Here is a 17,087-nt window from a genome sequence, read left to right on the forward strand (position 1 = left end):
TATAGCAATACTGACGAATATCTTCCATATCACCATAGAACCTTCATCTGGTGATGGATGGAGATAGAGACAGAGACCCACACTGGAGCACTGGACTGAGCTCCCAAGGTCCCAATGAGGAGCAGATGGAGGGAGAACACGAGCAAGGATGTCAGGACCACGAGGGGTGCACCCACCCACTGAGACAATGGGGCTGATCTAGTGGGAGCTCACCAAGGCTAGCTGGACTGTGACTGAAAAAGCATGGGATAAAACCGGACTCTCTGAACATGGCGAACAATGAGGGCTGATGAGAAGCCAAGGACAATGGCATGGGGTTTTGATCCTACTTCATGTTCTGGCTTTGTGGGAGCCTAGCCCGTTTGGATGTTCACTTTCCTAGGCATGGACGGAGGAGGGAGAACCTTGGACTTTCCACAGGGCAGGGAACCCTGACTGCTCTTTGGACTGGAGAGGGAGGGGGAGAGGAGTGGGGAAAGGGGGAGAAGGGTGGGAGGAGAGGGAGGGAAATGGGAGGCTGGGAGGAGGTGGAAACTTTTTTTCCTTTTCTCAATAAAAAAAAGTAAAAAAAAATAAAAAAATTAAAAAAAACAAATCATTCAGGAAATAATGTCAGTAATTGATACATGGGAGTTCATGAAGTTAAAATGCTTTTTTAAAAAATCTTTACTTATTTATTTCCTGTGTATACACTATTCTGTCTGTGTTTTTATGTCTGCTGGCCAGAAGAGGGCATCAGACCTCATTACAAATGGCTGTGAGCCACCATGTGGTTGCCAGGAATTGAACTCAGGACCTTTGGAAGAGCAAGCAATGCTCTTAACCACTGAGCCATCTCTCCAGCCCTAAAATGCTTTTGTATAACAAAAGAAACAGTTAATTAAATACAATACTAGCCTATAGAATGAGAGACAATTTTTGCTAATTATACTTAGGACAGAGGATTAATATGTAAAATGCACAAAGAATTCAATAAACTAATAAGGAATCAAATAACAATAAATAGGCTAGTAAAATGGATAAATAGTTCTCTAAAGGTAAAGTAAAATAGCCAGAAAGCATGATAAATGTGCAACCTCAATAACCATTAGAAAAATTCAAATGAAAACTACATCAAGGGTTAGGTGATGAACAGGTAAGAGTATTTTCTGTGTAGTAAGACTGATTGCTGTGGAATAATGCTCTTGTACCCTGTAAAGATTTGTCTTTGTATTGCTTTATAAAAAGCTTGTATTGCTTTAATAAATCACTGACCAATAGCAAGGCAGGAAATATAGGCAGAGCAACCAGACTAGGAGAATTATGGGAAGAGAAAAGGCTCAGTCTACAGTCACCAGTCAGACACAGAAGAAGCAAGATGAGAATGCCTCACTGATAAAAGGTTCCAAGCCACGTGGCTAACATAGACAAGAATTATGGGTTAATTTAAGATGTAAGAGCTACCCACATTGGAGCACCGGACTGAAATCTCAAGGTCCAAAGCAGGAGCAGAAGGAGAGCGAACATGAGCAAGGAATGCAGGACTGCGAGGGGTGCACCCACACTGAGACAATGGAGATGCTCTATCGGGAACTCACCAAGGCCAGCTGACCTGGGTCTGAATAAGCCTGGGTTAAAACCGGTCTCACTGAACATAGAGGACAATGAGGACTACTGAGACATCAAGAACAATGGCAATGGGTTTTTGATCCTATTGCATGTATTGGCTTTGTGGGAGCCTAGGCTGTTTGGATGCTCACCTTACGAGACCTGGACAGAGGAGTGTTTTCCTTGGACTTCCCACGGGACGGGAGGGAGGGGACCATGGGAGAGGGTTCAATGGGAGGAGCAAGGAAGAGGTAGCAGAGAAAAATGTATAGCTCAATAAAAAGGGGAAAAAGAAATAGAGTAGAGACAGCATTATTTACATAATAATTTTAAAAAAAAAGAAAAAAAAAGATGTAAGAGCTAGTTAATAATAAGCCTGAGATAATAGGCCAAACAGTTTTTAATTAATACAAACTTCTGTGTGTTTCTTTGGGACTGAATGGCTGTGGGACCAAGCAGGACAGAAACTCAGTTTACACCTGATGACCTGATTTTACCCACCAGGACATAAAGTGGAAGGAGAAAACTAACTCCTGTAATGCTATCTTCTGACTTCCACACATGGGCTATGGCAATATGCACTTGCATTCACATACATATCATATATATATATATATATACACAATTGTTATAGAAAGTCTATGTAGGTATTCCATCTCAACCCAGTCAGAATAGCAATCATTAAGAAGACAAGTAGCAACAAATGCTGGCAAAAATATTCCTGTATGTATGCAAATCAACATGGAGATTCCTCAAAAAACTGAATATAAGTCTACTATTTGACCCAGTTATACCATTCCTGGGTATTTACTCAATGGATTCAAAGTCAATATATTGCAATATCAATACACTGTTTTAGTCACCATTTTATTGCTCTGTTGACACTATAACCAAGGCAACTCTAATTTAGGAAAAAAAAGCATTTAATTCAGAGCTTGCTTACAGTTTCAGAGGTTTAGGTCATTATGATTATGGTAGGGAGCATGGCAGCATTCAGGCTGATGTGGAGCTGGAAAAGTAGTTGAGAGCTAAATTCTGGTCTGTAGGCAGAGAAAGGGAGAGGGAGACTGCCTGGCATAGGCTTTTGAAACCTCAAAGCTCATCCCAAGTGACACACTTCCTCCAACAAAGTCACACCCTTTTTAACAAGGACATAACTCTTACGCCTTCTCAAGTATTGCCACTCCCTGTATATATGAGCCTATGGGAATATTCTTATTCAAACTACCACACTTGACAAATCAGTGTTTATGGTATCACTATGCACAACAACTATGTTATAGAACCAAACTAGGTGTTCAACAACAACAGAGTGGTTAAAGAAACTGTGGCATATGCACTTAATGGAATTCTATTTGGCCACAAAAAATGAAATTCTGTCATTTGCAATATGAATGAAATTTCCCAGAAAGAAACTAGAACTTCCAGCTGTGCAAGGTGGCTCGTGCCTTTAATCCCAGAACTCAGAGGCAGAGGCAGGCAGATCTCTGTGAGTTTGAGGACAGTCAGCCTGGGCTACAAAGTGAGTTCTGGGACAGCTAAGTATATACAGAGAAACCTTGTCTCAAAACAAGCAAACAAACAAACAAACAAAAAAAAAAAACAAAAAAAAAACCCCAATAAATAAATAAATAAGTCTACAACTACAAAAGTATGGCGGACTGTTTACAACTTCCGTGTTATGGCAAACTTGGAATGATGCAGCACTGAACCAAGTTATCATGGGCCATCTTCTTTTTTTTCTATCATGGGCCATATTTATCTCCCTTAATAGCCATTCATTGCACACCTCTATATGTGACCTGATGTTCTTGTGACTATTATTTAAAACATTTTAGGATACATTAACTTAACAGACCACTGGCATCCACCAACCCCAAAGCTAAGAATGTCATTAGACAGCATCTGGGGCCTAGAGCAGAGGTTTGCCTGCTTTGTTGAAACCCACCTATCTAATGTTCTTATCAATTTTATTGAAGTACATGATTTTTTTATCTGAAAAGTGTTGATTTATGACTTTCTTTGTTCTATTAAACTTCATGAACCATTACTACATTGGAATATAGAATTTGGAGAAACCTTAATTTGGATCCACAGGCCACAAATACACAGATTTGGCTCCAGAGTAAAGTATCTCTTTTTTAAAGATTTCTTTATCTTGAGTTTTTATATGTATAAGTGTTTTACCTGCATGTATGTATGTGTTCGTGGAGATCAGCAGAGGGCATCAGATTCCCTGAAATTGGAGTTATAGGCGGTTGTTAATCATACTGCCTGGATGCTAGTTTCTCTGCAAGAGCAACAAGTGCTTATAGCCAACTGAGTCATATCTCCAACTTGGGTCCTCCTTGTAAACAGAACTTGTAGCCAATACATTCCTTGTAGTAGAGACTTTAGGCATGCCCCAAGAAGAAAAAACCTAACTATTCAATGAGAATAAAAGATATGCTTAAATTATTATATTCACCAATGTTAAAGTGACACAAAGTAAATCCTCTATTGGCTACAGCAAGAGCTATTTTCTATAGTTTCATCAATGTTTTTCCTCTAAGTTTGAGAGCATATCTAATAATTAAGCCATTGGTAAGTTTCTGATGCCTTATCATAAATTGTGTAATTTGTGCAGTATTTGCTCAAATACCATGCTATTTATATAAATTTGACCTATGAATGGGTAAATGTCTCTATTGAACTAATAGTGTTCCCCATTCATATGCATAATTATGTTGGTTGTTATGAACTGTGACGATATTCTGAATTTTGTTCTGTTTTTCTACATTGAGGAATCCTAGCTTGGTAAGACAAAACAAAATGGAAAAAAAAAGACGTAAAAAGGAAAAGACATGACTGCTTTAGATATGGTGAAGGATAAAGTTTATGGTAGATAAAAGGGAGAGCATGGGCAGAGGCAGGGACATCTGGGAAAGTCTAGAATGGATGTGACCAGACTGAGCCAGGACCTGTGAGGACAGGGGGTGCAGGAAAGGGGAGAGGAAGGCCAAGAGGCTAGGGAAGTAAAGGTTAGATGAAAGGGTCAGATAACCAAAGTGGCTACATTATGTAGGGAAGGGCAGTTGAGGGAAGAGCAGCCCAGACCCTGGAATGGAAAAGTTTAGGGTACTCAGCCATACCCTGTAACAGGTAGGGACTGAGGGATGCTGGGAGGACCTGGCAGACAGGTCAGCTTTGATGTTATTGGCACCTCAATTAGCCATTTGCCAGGGCTTTGAGATCTGACAAAAACAAGGGGGAGAGTGGGGGTCATGGGGGAAGTGGGGGAACTTGGAAGAGGGAAAGGAAGATAAACTTTGATTGGCATGTAAAAACAAACAAGAAAGAATAAAAACAAAACAATCAAGAAACAACTTGTGAGAGGAGTCTAGGATAGAATTATGAGTATTTTAAAATAATACCCGATGGAACCCATGTCTGACACTGTTCAGGTGGTCAAGAACCTGAGACTAGGCCATGGATACCTATGGGAAAACCAAAGACTGTTACTTTGCTAAAGGAAGAAACCAATAACATTGACTCCTAATGCCATTCTGCTTTACTCACAGATCAATATCTTGCTCAGCCATCATCAGTGTAACTTCTTCCTGCAGTAGATGCCTAACAAATAGAGACCCACAGCCAGACAATGTTCAGAGAGTGAGATAATTTGGAATACTCAATCCTAAATGGGATGTCTTCATTAAACCCCTCCCCTTTGGGGCTCAAGAAACTATGTAGAAAAGGAGGCAGAAAAATTGTAAGAACCAGAGGGGATGGAATACCAAGGAAACAAGAAGACCTAGACACAACAGGACTCACACACATATGAACTCACAGAAACTGTGGCGGCATGAACAGCACCTGCACAGGTTTAAGACAGATGGGGTCCCATTGCTGAGAGAAGTGGACACACGCCCACGTCCCTATTCCTAACTCAGAAGCTATTTCCAATTGATAACCAGTCGCAAATGAAAAATTGGGTCTCTCCAATGGAGTCTCACTGGACATACAAACCACACTTAAGCACAGCCCATGCCCAGCAGTAGATGGCCAATACACAACCACAAAATGAACTCAATGGCATCTTTGGAGTTTTTAAATATGCGTTATAGTTTCCAATTTTATATTTTTATGGGATTTCTGTATGAGCAAATGGGTCTGTACGTCTCCATGTTTGTATGTGTTTCTTGTACTTTTTCTTTGGCTCTTTTTTTCCTGTTAGCTCATTTTGGTCTATTCTGATTTGTTTGTTGGCTGAATGACCTTGCAGCCTGCCTGTTTGTTTTCTAATGAGAGAAAGAAAGAATTTTGGGTGGATTTGGGTGGATGGAGAGATAAGGGAGGAGTGAGGGTGGGTGGGACAGTGACCAGAATAAATTGTATTAAAAATATATTTTCAGTAAAAAAGTAAGAAAAATATCTATTTAATCTTACCAACATGACATGATTTTTCTACTGCTAGCTTTCTTTTTGTTTTTCTTTTTTCCTTTTTTCTCTTTCTTTCTTCTTTCTTTCTTTCTTTCTTTCTTTCTTTCTTTCTTTCTTTCTTTCTTTCTTTCTTTCTTCTTTCTTCCTTTATTTTTTTGAGACTGTTTTTCGGCATTGCGTTGGAACCAGTCCTGGAACTAGCTCTTGTAGACAAAGCTGGCCTCAAACTCACAGAGATCCGCCTGCCTCTGCCTCCTGAGTGCTGGGATTAAAGGCATGCACCACCACGGCCTGCTCTGTACTGGCTAATTTTATGCCAACAAACTAGAGACTGGTAGGCACTGGGGAAAGGGGAAGTCAGAGGAAGAGAAGAGGAGGTAGGGAAGGGAAAGAGAGGAGGTGAAGACACAACCTTGCAGGAAGAGAAAGGAAGAAAGAACAAAAGAGAGAAGAAAAGGAAGAAGAGAGAGAAAGCAGGCAGGGTTCTGCCTTTACTCACTAATCTCTCTTCCCAGCCCCAATGTACACCTTAAAGTGTCAAAAACCATCCCCATCCACGGGACCAAGGACATAGATGCTCCATAGCAATGAAACAAGAAGGAATAAGTGGTATAAGTTTGAAATCACTCTTCACAATTTTTTTCCTCCGCATCCCACTTCACAAACTCTAGTAACTTGGGCTAGTGAAATGTCTGGGCATGTAAAGGCACCTGCTACTCAAAGATGCAAGTGTGACAACCCAAGTTTGATGCCCAGGTGCCACATAAAGGTACAAAGAGAGAACGGTCTGTACAAAATTATCCAGTCTTAATGGCATGTGCACAACCTCCCCACTTACACACACATACATGGTAATAATAAATATATATATTTTAAAAGGAGTGGTTTATCTGTTAAAGACTATCCACTGATTATTGGTATACTACAATAATTGGTATTCTTTTAACTTGGAATGTTCTCTAAGGATGCTTCTGAGGTAATGGTTCTATAAGCATTTTACAAATGTATAACATAGCAAGTTTGTTTACAATTTGTTCTTTATTATATATGGGTATTAGATTTATATACATGAGCATAAAACTCATAATTAATCTTTTTAGTCATAATCACAGGTAGAAAATTATTTCCTATATGATATAGAACTGTCTGATTAATTTTTTATTAATGTAGTTTTTGCTCTACCACAAGAGTAAGCACCTAAATACAAAAATTCAGGCTACTGTGAATACATTTCCCTCTCTCTCTCTCTCTCTCTCTCTCTCTCTCTCTCTCTCTCTCTGTCTTTTAGCTTGCTGTGGTTTTATGGTTATTACATGTATACATTTTTATATAACAATGTAATTTCAGGTAAAATAGACTTCAGGACAAAGAGTATTTATTAATCTGAACTGTTCATGAATTATTCTCTAGCCTTTTCAAATTTACCTGCATCTATATTTTTCCTTTTCAAATTTTTTATTAACATACTTATTGTGCAATATGATTGGCTTCATAATGACTTTACGAGCCTGTATTTTCATCTGAATGTTTTTAATTTTTGTATTAAAGAATTGTTCACTTATTGTCAGATGACATTTTTTTTAAAAAAAAAAACCTTAATTAAATGGGCAAATCATTCCCGATATTTAAGTGAGAATGCAATTTCGTTCATTCCTCTGTTAGCAATTTAACTTCAATAAAAATCGGCTCCAACTTTTCTCTGTGGACTTGTCAGTCACAAATGTATACCAATTAAAGTAAAATCTTTCCACTAGGGTTTAGGTTATCATTTTTCTAATTATGGCATAATTCCCTCAATGGAAAAAGATCCCTCCATCTGTAAAGAAGCAACTCCCAATAGAAATTTTCTATCATGTAGCAACCGTTATAAATTTCTCAATACCTCTGCCAAAGGCAGCAGGCAGCAGTCGGGACACTAAAATTATAGTGGCTAAGGGAAAGATAAAATACACTGGAAGAAAGTAAAAAGCAATGAGTATAATGAGTGATGCATTTGATTTCAGAGTCTTGTCTTTGCTGCACAAAATTGAAATATTTAAAAATCTGGTTTTTTTTTTACTGGGCAAATTAAATGAACTTAATTTTTTGAAGAATAATACACTTTTATTTTTTCTCAGATAGTTTGCTGTTTATATGAAAACATTTGAGTGCCCCTGATATAATTTAGATGGCAACATAACCTGTAGTTCCTAGGCTATTGTCAAAACTAGCATGTTATTATTTAACTTGACATTAATAGGTTGTTTAATTTGTACTGATGACAATACCTTGATTGTTTCTGATGTGATTTGTAAAAATTAGTTGGCTGAAATGAATTGATCTTGATAAATTCATCTCATTCATTTAGACATGGCATGTGATTAATTTTCACATTAACTGAGAATATGATACATTTGTTTTATGAAATCTATTTTTAATAAGAATAAATACAAATTATATAATATATACAAAATCATGATCTAAATATATAAATAAAATGTAAAAAAAATTAAAATATCGTAAACAAAATAACAAACAATGTAAAAATGTAAAAATTATTCATGTATCTCTGGTCATTTTATAGTATTAAGTCAACATTTAACCTATCATCATCTCATAAAGTTATTTGTTTAATTTATGTATCTTGCTGCTATAAATATTATTCAAAGGTTATAAAAGAAAACTGCTTCTTGTCTCCAATACTTATAGGTAGGAAAATAACCACTGACACAAATTGGTATGGCTCTTCATATCTAGATGTCCTTATAATATCTCAGAATTGGAAACTAGATCATTTAGTTATACTTCTGACTCAATTCATAAATCTACTGTAATATGGCTAATAGACATTGTCACCCAGGGAAAATGCTTTGGAGACCAAATTGAAATCTGATTTCACTGTATCATTCTGTAGAATAAAAATAATGATATTTACCATTGATGATATTTAATAAAGCCATCACTGTTTGGTATGCACTAGGTTTTACAGAATAAACACATACATTTCAGTTAGCCTTCTTCATCTTTCATATTTAGGGTTTCCAAAATTATATGTGTTGATTATCTAGGATAACCTGAAAATACTTGGTCATTTAGCAAGCATATTTCTTTTTTATTGAAAATAATATATAATGCAATATATTCTGACTTGGTTTTTCCTCGCCAACACTGGGCAAAAGACAGCATCTTCAACTAGTGATGCTGTTCAAACCGGATGGCTGCATGTAGAAGAGTGCAAATAGATCCATACTTATCATCTTGCACAAAACAACTCCAAATGGATTGAAGGCCTCAACATAAAACCAGATACACTGAACCTGATAGAGAAGAAAGTAGGGGACCCTCTATAGATGTGTAATTAGTAAATATATACCAATTACACATCTATAGAGGGTTAATATCCAAAATACATAAAGAACTAAAAAACTAGTTATCAATAAAACAAATGGCCCAGTTAAAAAATGAAGTGCAAATCTAAGGAGAATTCTCAAAAGAGGAAACTCAAATGGCCTAGAAACATTAAAAGAAATGTTTAACATCCCTAGCCATCAAGGAAATGCAAATAAAAACTACCTTGAGAATTTATCTTACATATGTCAAAATGTTCAGCATCAATAAAACAAGTGACAGGTCATACTGGCAAGGATGTGGAGAAAAGGGATCACTCATTCACTGTTGATGGTAGTACAAACTTGTATAGCCACTTTGGAAATCAGTGTGGCAGTTCCTCAGAAATATGGGAATTTATCTACCTCAAGATCCAGCTATCCCATTCTTAGGCACATACCCAAAGGACGCTTCATCTTACCAGAGAGAAGTTTGTTCAAACACGTTCAGTGTTGCTCTAGTCATAATAGCCAGAAATGGGAAACAACATAGATGTCACTAAACCAAAGAATGGATAAAGAAAATGTGGTACATTTATACAATGGAGTATATTACTCATTCATTAAAAAGAATGAAATAGTAAAACTAGCAGTCAAATAGAACTGTAGCAAATCATCATGAGTGAGGGTTCCCATACCCAGAAAGTCTCTGCTCATGAAAACCTCAAGTTTTTGTCCTAAAGGATCTTTACATAACAAGGCTTCTGATCTTTTTATTTTATTTTTATTTTATTTTAAGACAGAATTTCTCTGTATAGCCCTGGTTGTCTTGGAACCCACTTTGTACACCAGGCTGGCCTCAAACTCCCAGAGATCTGTTTGCCTCTGCCTCCTGAGTGCTGGGATTAAAGGTGTGAGCCACCATCACCTGGTCCTCTTTTTTACTTTTAATGGCGCTGTTACAAGTAAATTAAACATAATTTAGATAGTACTGGGGTAAACAATTTTTTAAAAAGTCATGAAAATGTACACTGCATACATAAAGGGGTTCTCAGTATCATTATTCATCAAGCCAGTGACAGTCAAAATAACCTTGGGGCTACTGGGATGGTTCATCAGATAAAGGTGATTGTCAACAATCCTAGTAACCTGACTTCAATCCCAGGATTCACATAGTACAAGGAGAGAAGTGACTCCCAAAGCTTGTTCTCTGACCACACTATGCTCTTTAAGGAAACAAATAGTTAAATGTACATGAAAAATTTAAATCAAACCATGATACCAATGCAATTCACTAGCTGGAAAATAGCAGGGCTGATGACAATATGGAGAAATGTAAACCCTTATATAAATGTGAATTGTATAGCCATTATGGAAAACATTCTAGCAATTCTACAATCTACCTCAAACTACCATTTGACTCAGATTTTTTTCCTATAAATTGACAACATCTATTCAAATAAAATTTCTTCATGGATGTTTATCACAAAATTATTTATACCAGCCCTGACTTGGGAACAGCCAAACTATTCATAAACTGGTGAATGGATAAAAAAATGTGCTTTTTCTATACAAAGGAATATGTTTTGGCATTAAAACAATGAAGTATTGATTATGTATCATGACATGGAAGATCCTTGAAAACAGCATGACATGTGAGTCTATTAAAATTCTTATTACATGATTTCATTTATATGGAATATCCAGAGCAGAAATATCTATAGAGACAAACAATCGTGATTGCTTGGGGATAGAGTGAATGAGGTTGCTATTAGAAACAGAGTATGCTTACAAAATAATGAAAATGTTCTTTTATAAAAAAGATTTATTTTATATGAAAATATCTTTTGCTTATGCACCCTTAGCATATCTGGTTCCCAGGGAGGTCAGAAGAGGGTGTTGGATCTCCTGGAAGCAGTTATAGATGGTTGTAAACCACCATGTGTGTGCTAGGAGTCGAATTCTGGTTCTCTGCAAAAAGTTACACGTTCTTTTTCATCTTTCCAGCCCCCCAAATATTTATTTATTCTTGTTCTATGTTTTTGAGTGTTTTCAATTCATACAAGTGTACCGTGTGAGTCAAGTGTCCAGGGAGGCCAGAAGAAGTCATCAGACTCCTGAAACTGAAGTTATGGATGGTTTTGAATCACCGTATCAGCACTAGGAACTGAACCTGGGTCCTCTGCAGGAGTTGCAAGAGCTTTTAAGCACCGAGCCTTCTCTTCAGTTGAAACTTCTCTTTTAAAATGGATTTTATGCTATTTTGAATTATGTGCATATATGTTGGAGGGATGTGTGCACCATGAGTGTAGGAGCCTGCAGGGGTGAGAAGAGGGTATTGGATTCCCTGGGTCTGGAGTTGCAGATGAGCTACCCTATGTGAGTGCTGGGAACTGAACTCTGATCCTCTGTAAGAGCAGCATGTGCTTTTAACTGTGGAGCCATCTTTCTAGTCCCACTATAAAAATATTCTAAAATTAGATTATAACAAAGATGATACAAATAGCATTATATTGAAAATGTAAAGGGATGCATTTTATAGACTGGAATTTATATTTCAACAGAGCTTTTAAAAATGTAGTAAAGACATAGTAAGTGAAAAATTAATAACAACTCAGCTATTTCTCCTCTTGTACCCCATGGCTCATTTTGTTCACACCCTAGGGTATATGTGACTGTTTTGGAAACCTATGGTGTAAAACTCATTCTCTGTCCAGAAAATAATATTATGTAGTTGCCAAAACTGTAGGGCAGTAACATATACTCTCTACTTTTAATGGATGTCAACTTGATAGTAAATGCTTGGAGAGGAGGAAATAACATTATTGATTTGGTATACCAGGAATTTTTCTTTTGGGGGGCCACCAACAAGCTTCCAAATCATGTCACAGAGACGTATTAGACTTATTATTAATTTTGAATGCTTGGTCTAGCTTAGGCATGTTTCTGGCTAGCTCTTTTACCTTAAATTAACCTTTTCTCTTTACCTACTTTTGCCTCGTTTTCTTCCTTTCTTTTGTTGTGACTAGATTATGACCCCCAGAGAGAGACCACCAGAGAGGCTCAGACTGTAATAAGCAAGGTTTAATCAGCATAATACAAACATGTTTGGAACTCATCTCCATCCCCGTTACAAGGTAGAGAGGAGTTGTATCTCCTCTGTGGGGTAAGCTTTTAAACGCATAACTACAAAGAGAATTTTTGAAGATGCTTTGGCATGTGTACAAGGACTTTTGCTCCCTCCCATTCTGTTAAGTCAGCTTTTTCCTTGTTTTTAGAGCAAGGCCACTGTTGTTGAGTTAGACCATCTTTATCAGCCTGTACCAGGAGGCTGGCTGGGCTGAGCTAAGTGACCTTGTGCTCGGAATCTCCCGGGTGGGGGAGGGGAAGGCCACTATCTTCCTGGGAAAACATTCTGCTAGGAAATTTCTTCTTGCCCCTTTGAGAATAAGGCACCCCACATTCCCCACTCCTCTTGGTCCTAAGAATCAGCTCATTTATGAGTTCGTTTTGCCATCTTTGGCCAAATTGTCTCTTAAAATTACATAGTCTTTTTATGTTTCTTTTGACTTAGCATTTTAACCAGGATTATTGGACGATGTATTCTTTTAACTGCTTCCAGCTGACTTTGGGGCGTCGTTGTCAAGGGTTAACAAAGGTGAAATGCTAGTCAAAAAGAGAAAATTTTAGGAACATTTGGTTTGTGGACTTTGTTGAAGAGCATTTATATCGGCTAGACTGGTCCATATCACTTTTTTAGCAAGTCCACGGTCCACAGTCATTTTGAGCAGGTTGTAGTCAGCAATCAATGTTTGTTTGTGTCCGCCAACCAAGGGGAAACCTGTTGAGACAAATTTAAACTAGGAACAGAAGTTAATACATTTGAGACTTTTAGGCCCATATTAAAATTTATATTATAGAAATAGCAAATAACAGATATTTATAAAACAGTAAAAATAGACTTATACCTTTGAGTTTCAGCAAAAACAGAAAATCCTGAAATTGTTACCCAAACAGTATGTAGTCATTGTTTTATTGTTTATTAGTACTACCTTAAATTATTTTTTTAAACCATTAATGTGGGCTGGAGAGGTGGCTCAGTGGTTAAGAGCATTGCCTGCTCTTCCAAAGGTCATGAGTTCAATCCTAGCAACCCCAGGGTGGCTCACAACCATCTGTAACGAGGTCTGCTGCCCTCTTCTGGCCTGCAGACACACACAGACAGAATATTGTATACATAATAAATAAATAAATATTAAAAAAATAAAATAAACCCTTAATGTTTATGAATTTTTATACTCTTAGACCTTTATATATAATGAGCTAACAAGCTGGCTATAGCTTTGTGTAAGGATTTGGATATCCTTTTTGCTCTTAAATTGATATTATAGCTGGCCTAGCCATTAATACAATCAGAGATCTTAGAAGGATAAATAAATTATATTTAAATACAGACAAAACAGAAAAATGACAGAGACTATCCATATACAGTCATACCCAGGTCTCCATAGCATTGGAGGCAGAAGTATCAAAACAGCAGGCTTTACCAGACCCATAAGGTGATTGGTTTCTGTGGAAAAGGCACATGGAAAAGACTGACCTTATTCTGTCTAGGCAAAAGTGGTACAATCAATTCTCCAAGGTCCTACTGTTTGTGTAAAGTCTGGGCTGGGTCGTGGCAGCAGGTCGTAGCATGGGGCATTTGCCCAGTGGTCAGCATCGTCGTTATCCAGGTGAAGACATTGTGGTGTCTCATAGTCTTCTTTGGAGACCTTGGGTCACTGTTAGGATTTCAGAGTCTCTGTCTGATATAAGCTTTTAAAACATTATTTTAAATGCCATTTTCTATAGATCTCTGAAGTATTTAGGATTGTCCGGGTATCTCTGATTAGACAGACTTTATTATTAAAAATTGCGTGTTTTAAGCTTTAAAACTTATATAGGGGACTAAATAAGGCTTATCCCTGTATTTATATTAGTACTTTGAGGATGATTGATTATTAACTTGTATTTTTAACAGTCCAGAACTATATACCATATTTTTGTCAGATTGAACCTTTAAAGATTTTAGCAAAGACAATGAGGCTAAAATCTAAATATTAACAATATGAAACATTTTATAAACATATATGTCACTCATTTGTGGACTCTAGCCATAAACCAAGGTCATTAAGCCTATAGTTCACAAGTCTAGAGAAGCCAAATCACAAGGTGAACCCAAAGAAAAACATTTATAGATCCTCCTGGAAATTGGAAGCAAACAAGATCAGGGCAAAAGTTGTGAGCATGAGGGTGGGGGCAGGGGTGGGGGTGAGGTTGGGGGAAAGGGGAGAGGGGGAGAGGGAAGGAAGAAGGGAAGGTCTGGATTTTTTTCTTTAGTGACTAAGCTCAGTTTTGTCTTCTTAAATCATACCTCAACCTCAATTTGGGTAAACTGGCATAACAGCTGGGTGTGGTGGCACACATCTTTAATCCCAGCAGTCAGGAAAAAGAGGCAGGCCAATCTCCGTGACTTCGACAAGGCCAGTTTGGTCTACAAAGTGAGTTCCAGGGCAATCAGGACTGTTACATAGAGAAACTTTGTCTCAAAGGAAAGAAGGAAGAAAGGAAGGAAGGAAGGAAGGAAGGAAGGAAGGAAGGAAGGAAGGAAGGAAGGAGAAAAAGAAATTTATCTTTAATCTTTAAGTAGTCTCCAATCTCAGAATGGTGTAAAAATCCTTATTTTTTAGTCTGCTTCCCCATTGATACTAATTTCTTCTGCACATGAGCATTTCAAAAAAGGAGGACGAAATACATTTTTTAGGATTTACAAATGACTAAGTTTTCTCAAGTATTTAATTTAATGCTATTGCAAGTATGAAAACTTAAAAATATCATATAAATCAAAAAATATTTCTAAAATGCTAAATTAATTACCCAAACTGCCATATGACAACAATTAATGAAAAAAAAGGCTATTAATTTGAAAGCAAGTAAGAAGGGTTATATAAGAAAGTTTGGGGAGGGAAAGGAAAGGTAGAAATGGTATAAATATATTATAATCTCAAAATAAATGTCATAAAATTTTTTTAAGAAGACACCAGGGCAGATGAAATGGCTTAATGGGTAGGGATCTTTGCTGGCAAGCATGACCTGATTTGAATCCCTGAACACCTTATGGTAGAAGGAGAGAATTAACTCCTGCGCCTTGTTTTCTGATGTCCACAAGTGCACCATGAAATATGTGTGGGGGCAGATAGATAGACCAATGACAATGTACAGATATTTTATGTATTCAGTAGGTAGGTAGGTGGGTGGGTGTGTGGGTGGATGCATGGATGGATGGATGGATGGATAGACAGATGAAGAAATGTAAAAAAAAAACCTTGAGAAAAACAATATTTCAAATATTTGAGCAAATACTGCTTTATGGCTCCTTTGTAAAAGGGTTAGGCCTTCACTGTCTAATATGAAAGTCACTAGATAAATGTACCTACTGAATACATAAAGTGTGAGTAGTATAAAATAAGGTGGATAAGGTGGATGTATAAAATATGAAACAACTTCTGAAAACTTGTTATAAGGAAAAAGAATCTAAAATATCTTTATATTAGTTACAATATTGTACAGAAACTATTTTTATATTTTGGGTTCAATAACATTAAAATAAATTTTACATATTTTCACGTTTTACTGTAGCCGCTGAAAATTTAAAATTATTTATGACGTTCATATTTGTGACTTAGGCAATCATTCAATTGTGCTTGTTTTAGGCCCTTGCTGTGCAATACCATGGTTCAAGTACCAGTATCATTGGTATCATTGTGATAGGATATGTTCACCCTCAAGCCTCACAATATATTCCATGCTGATATTAAACCCACTGTTAGCACAGGCTGTCCTTCAACTCAAGGCTAACCAAAATCTAAGTCAAAGTCTAATCTTATACCTTCCTACTGCTGGAATTACCAGCATGCATTACTATGCCTGACTAAAAACTCTGTCTTTTTTGTTTGTTTTTTTTTCTTTTGTGGTACTTGGGGTCAAACCAAAGTCTCATACATACTGGCAGGAATGTTACTATTTTTTTCAATCATATGTATATGAAAATACCTAGGCTGTGGGATAACTCATTTTTATAATTTATTTGTATTTATGCTATAATGTGTTTTTAAAAACATTCATATAATATGTAATAATCAGATAAATACAGTTAGCATCTCAAATCCAGGCATGGTGGTATGCACCTATAATCTCAGCAGAAGGATCAGAAAGTCAAGATCATCTTCAACTGTAAATTGACTTTGACAGACCCTGTTCCAAAAACAAAACCAAAGATAATTAGAATCTCTATGTCTTTAAAAATCTATTGTTTCTTTGTATGACAAAGAATTAATTGTTTTAAAAGACAGAATCTCACATATCCCTCCACTACATAGCAAGTCATAGGTGAGCCTGAGCTAACACTCCCTCCCCACATAGAAAACAAATTTCTTCTTCCTCATAGATGCTCAATTGATAGATAGATACCTGTAAGGAAATAAAATGTAATGTTGGAATTATTTTTACTTCAGTTGAATGGACTCTTAACCAAGAAAAAAGCTATGAATTGATGGATACAATATTTTGCAACATATCAGATTTTTCTAACAACTAACATGAAATCCCACAGACAGACAATCCTGAAAGGTCTACTTAGTAACATCTAGCATGCCTTATAAAAACCCCAGTATCCTTTTATCTACTCTTCAGTGTTTCATAATTTTTTTTGTTTTGCTTTTTTGTTTTTTTTTT

This window comes from Alexandromys fortis, unplaced genomic scaffold (genome assembly GCF_014885135.2).
Source record: "Alexandromys fortis isolate MF-2015 unplaced genomic scaffold, M_Fortis_MF-2015_v1.1 scaffold_200, whole genome shotgun sequence".
Classification (NCBI taxonomy): Eukaryota; Metazoa; Chordata; class Mammalia; order Rodentia; family Cricetidae; genus Alexandromys; species Alexandromys fortis.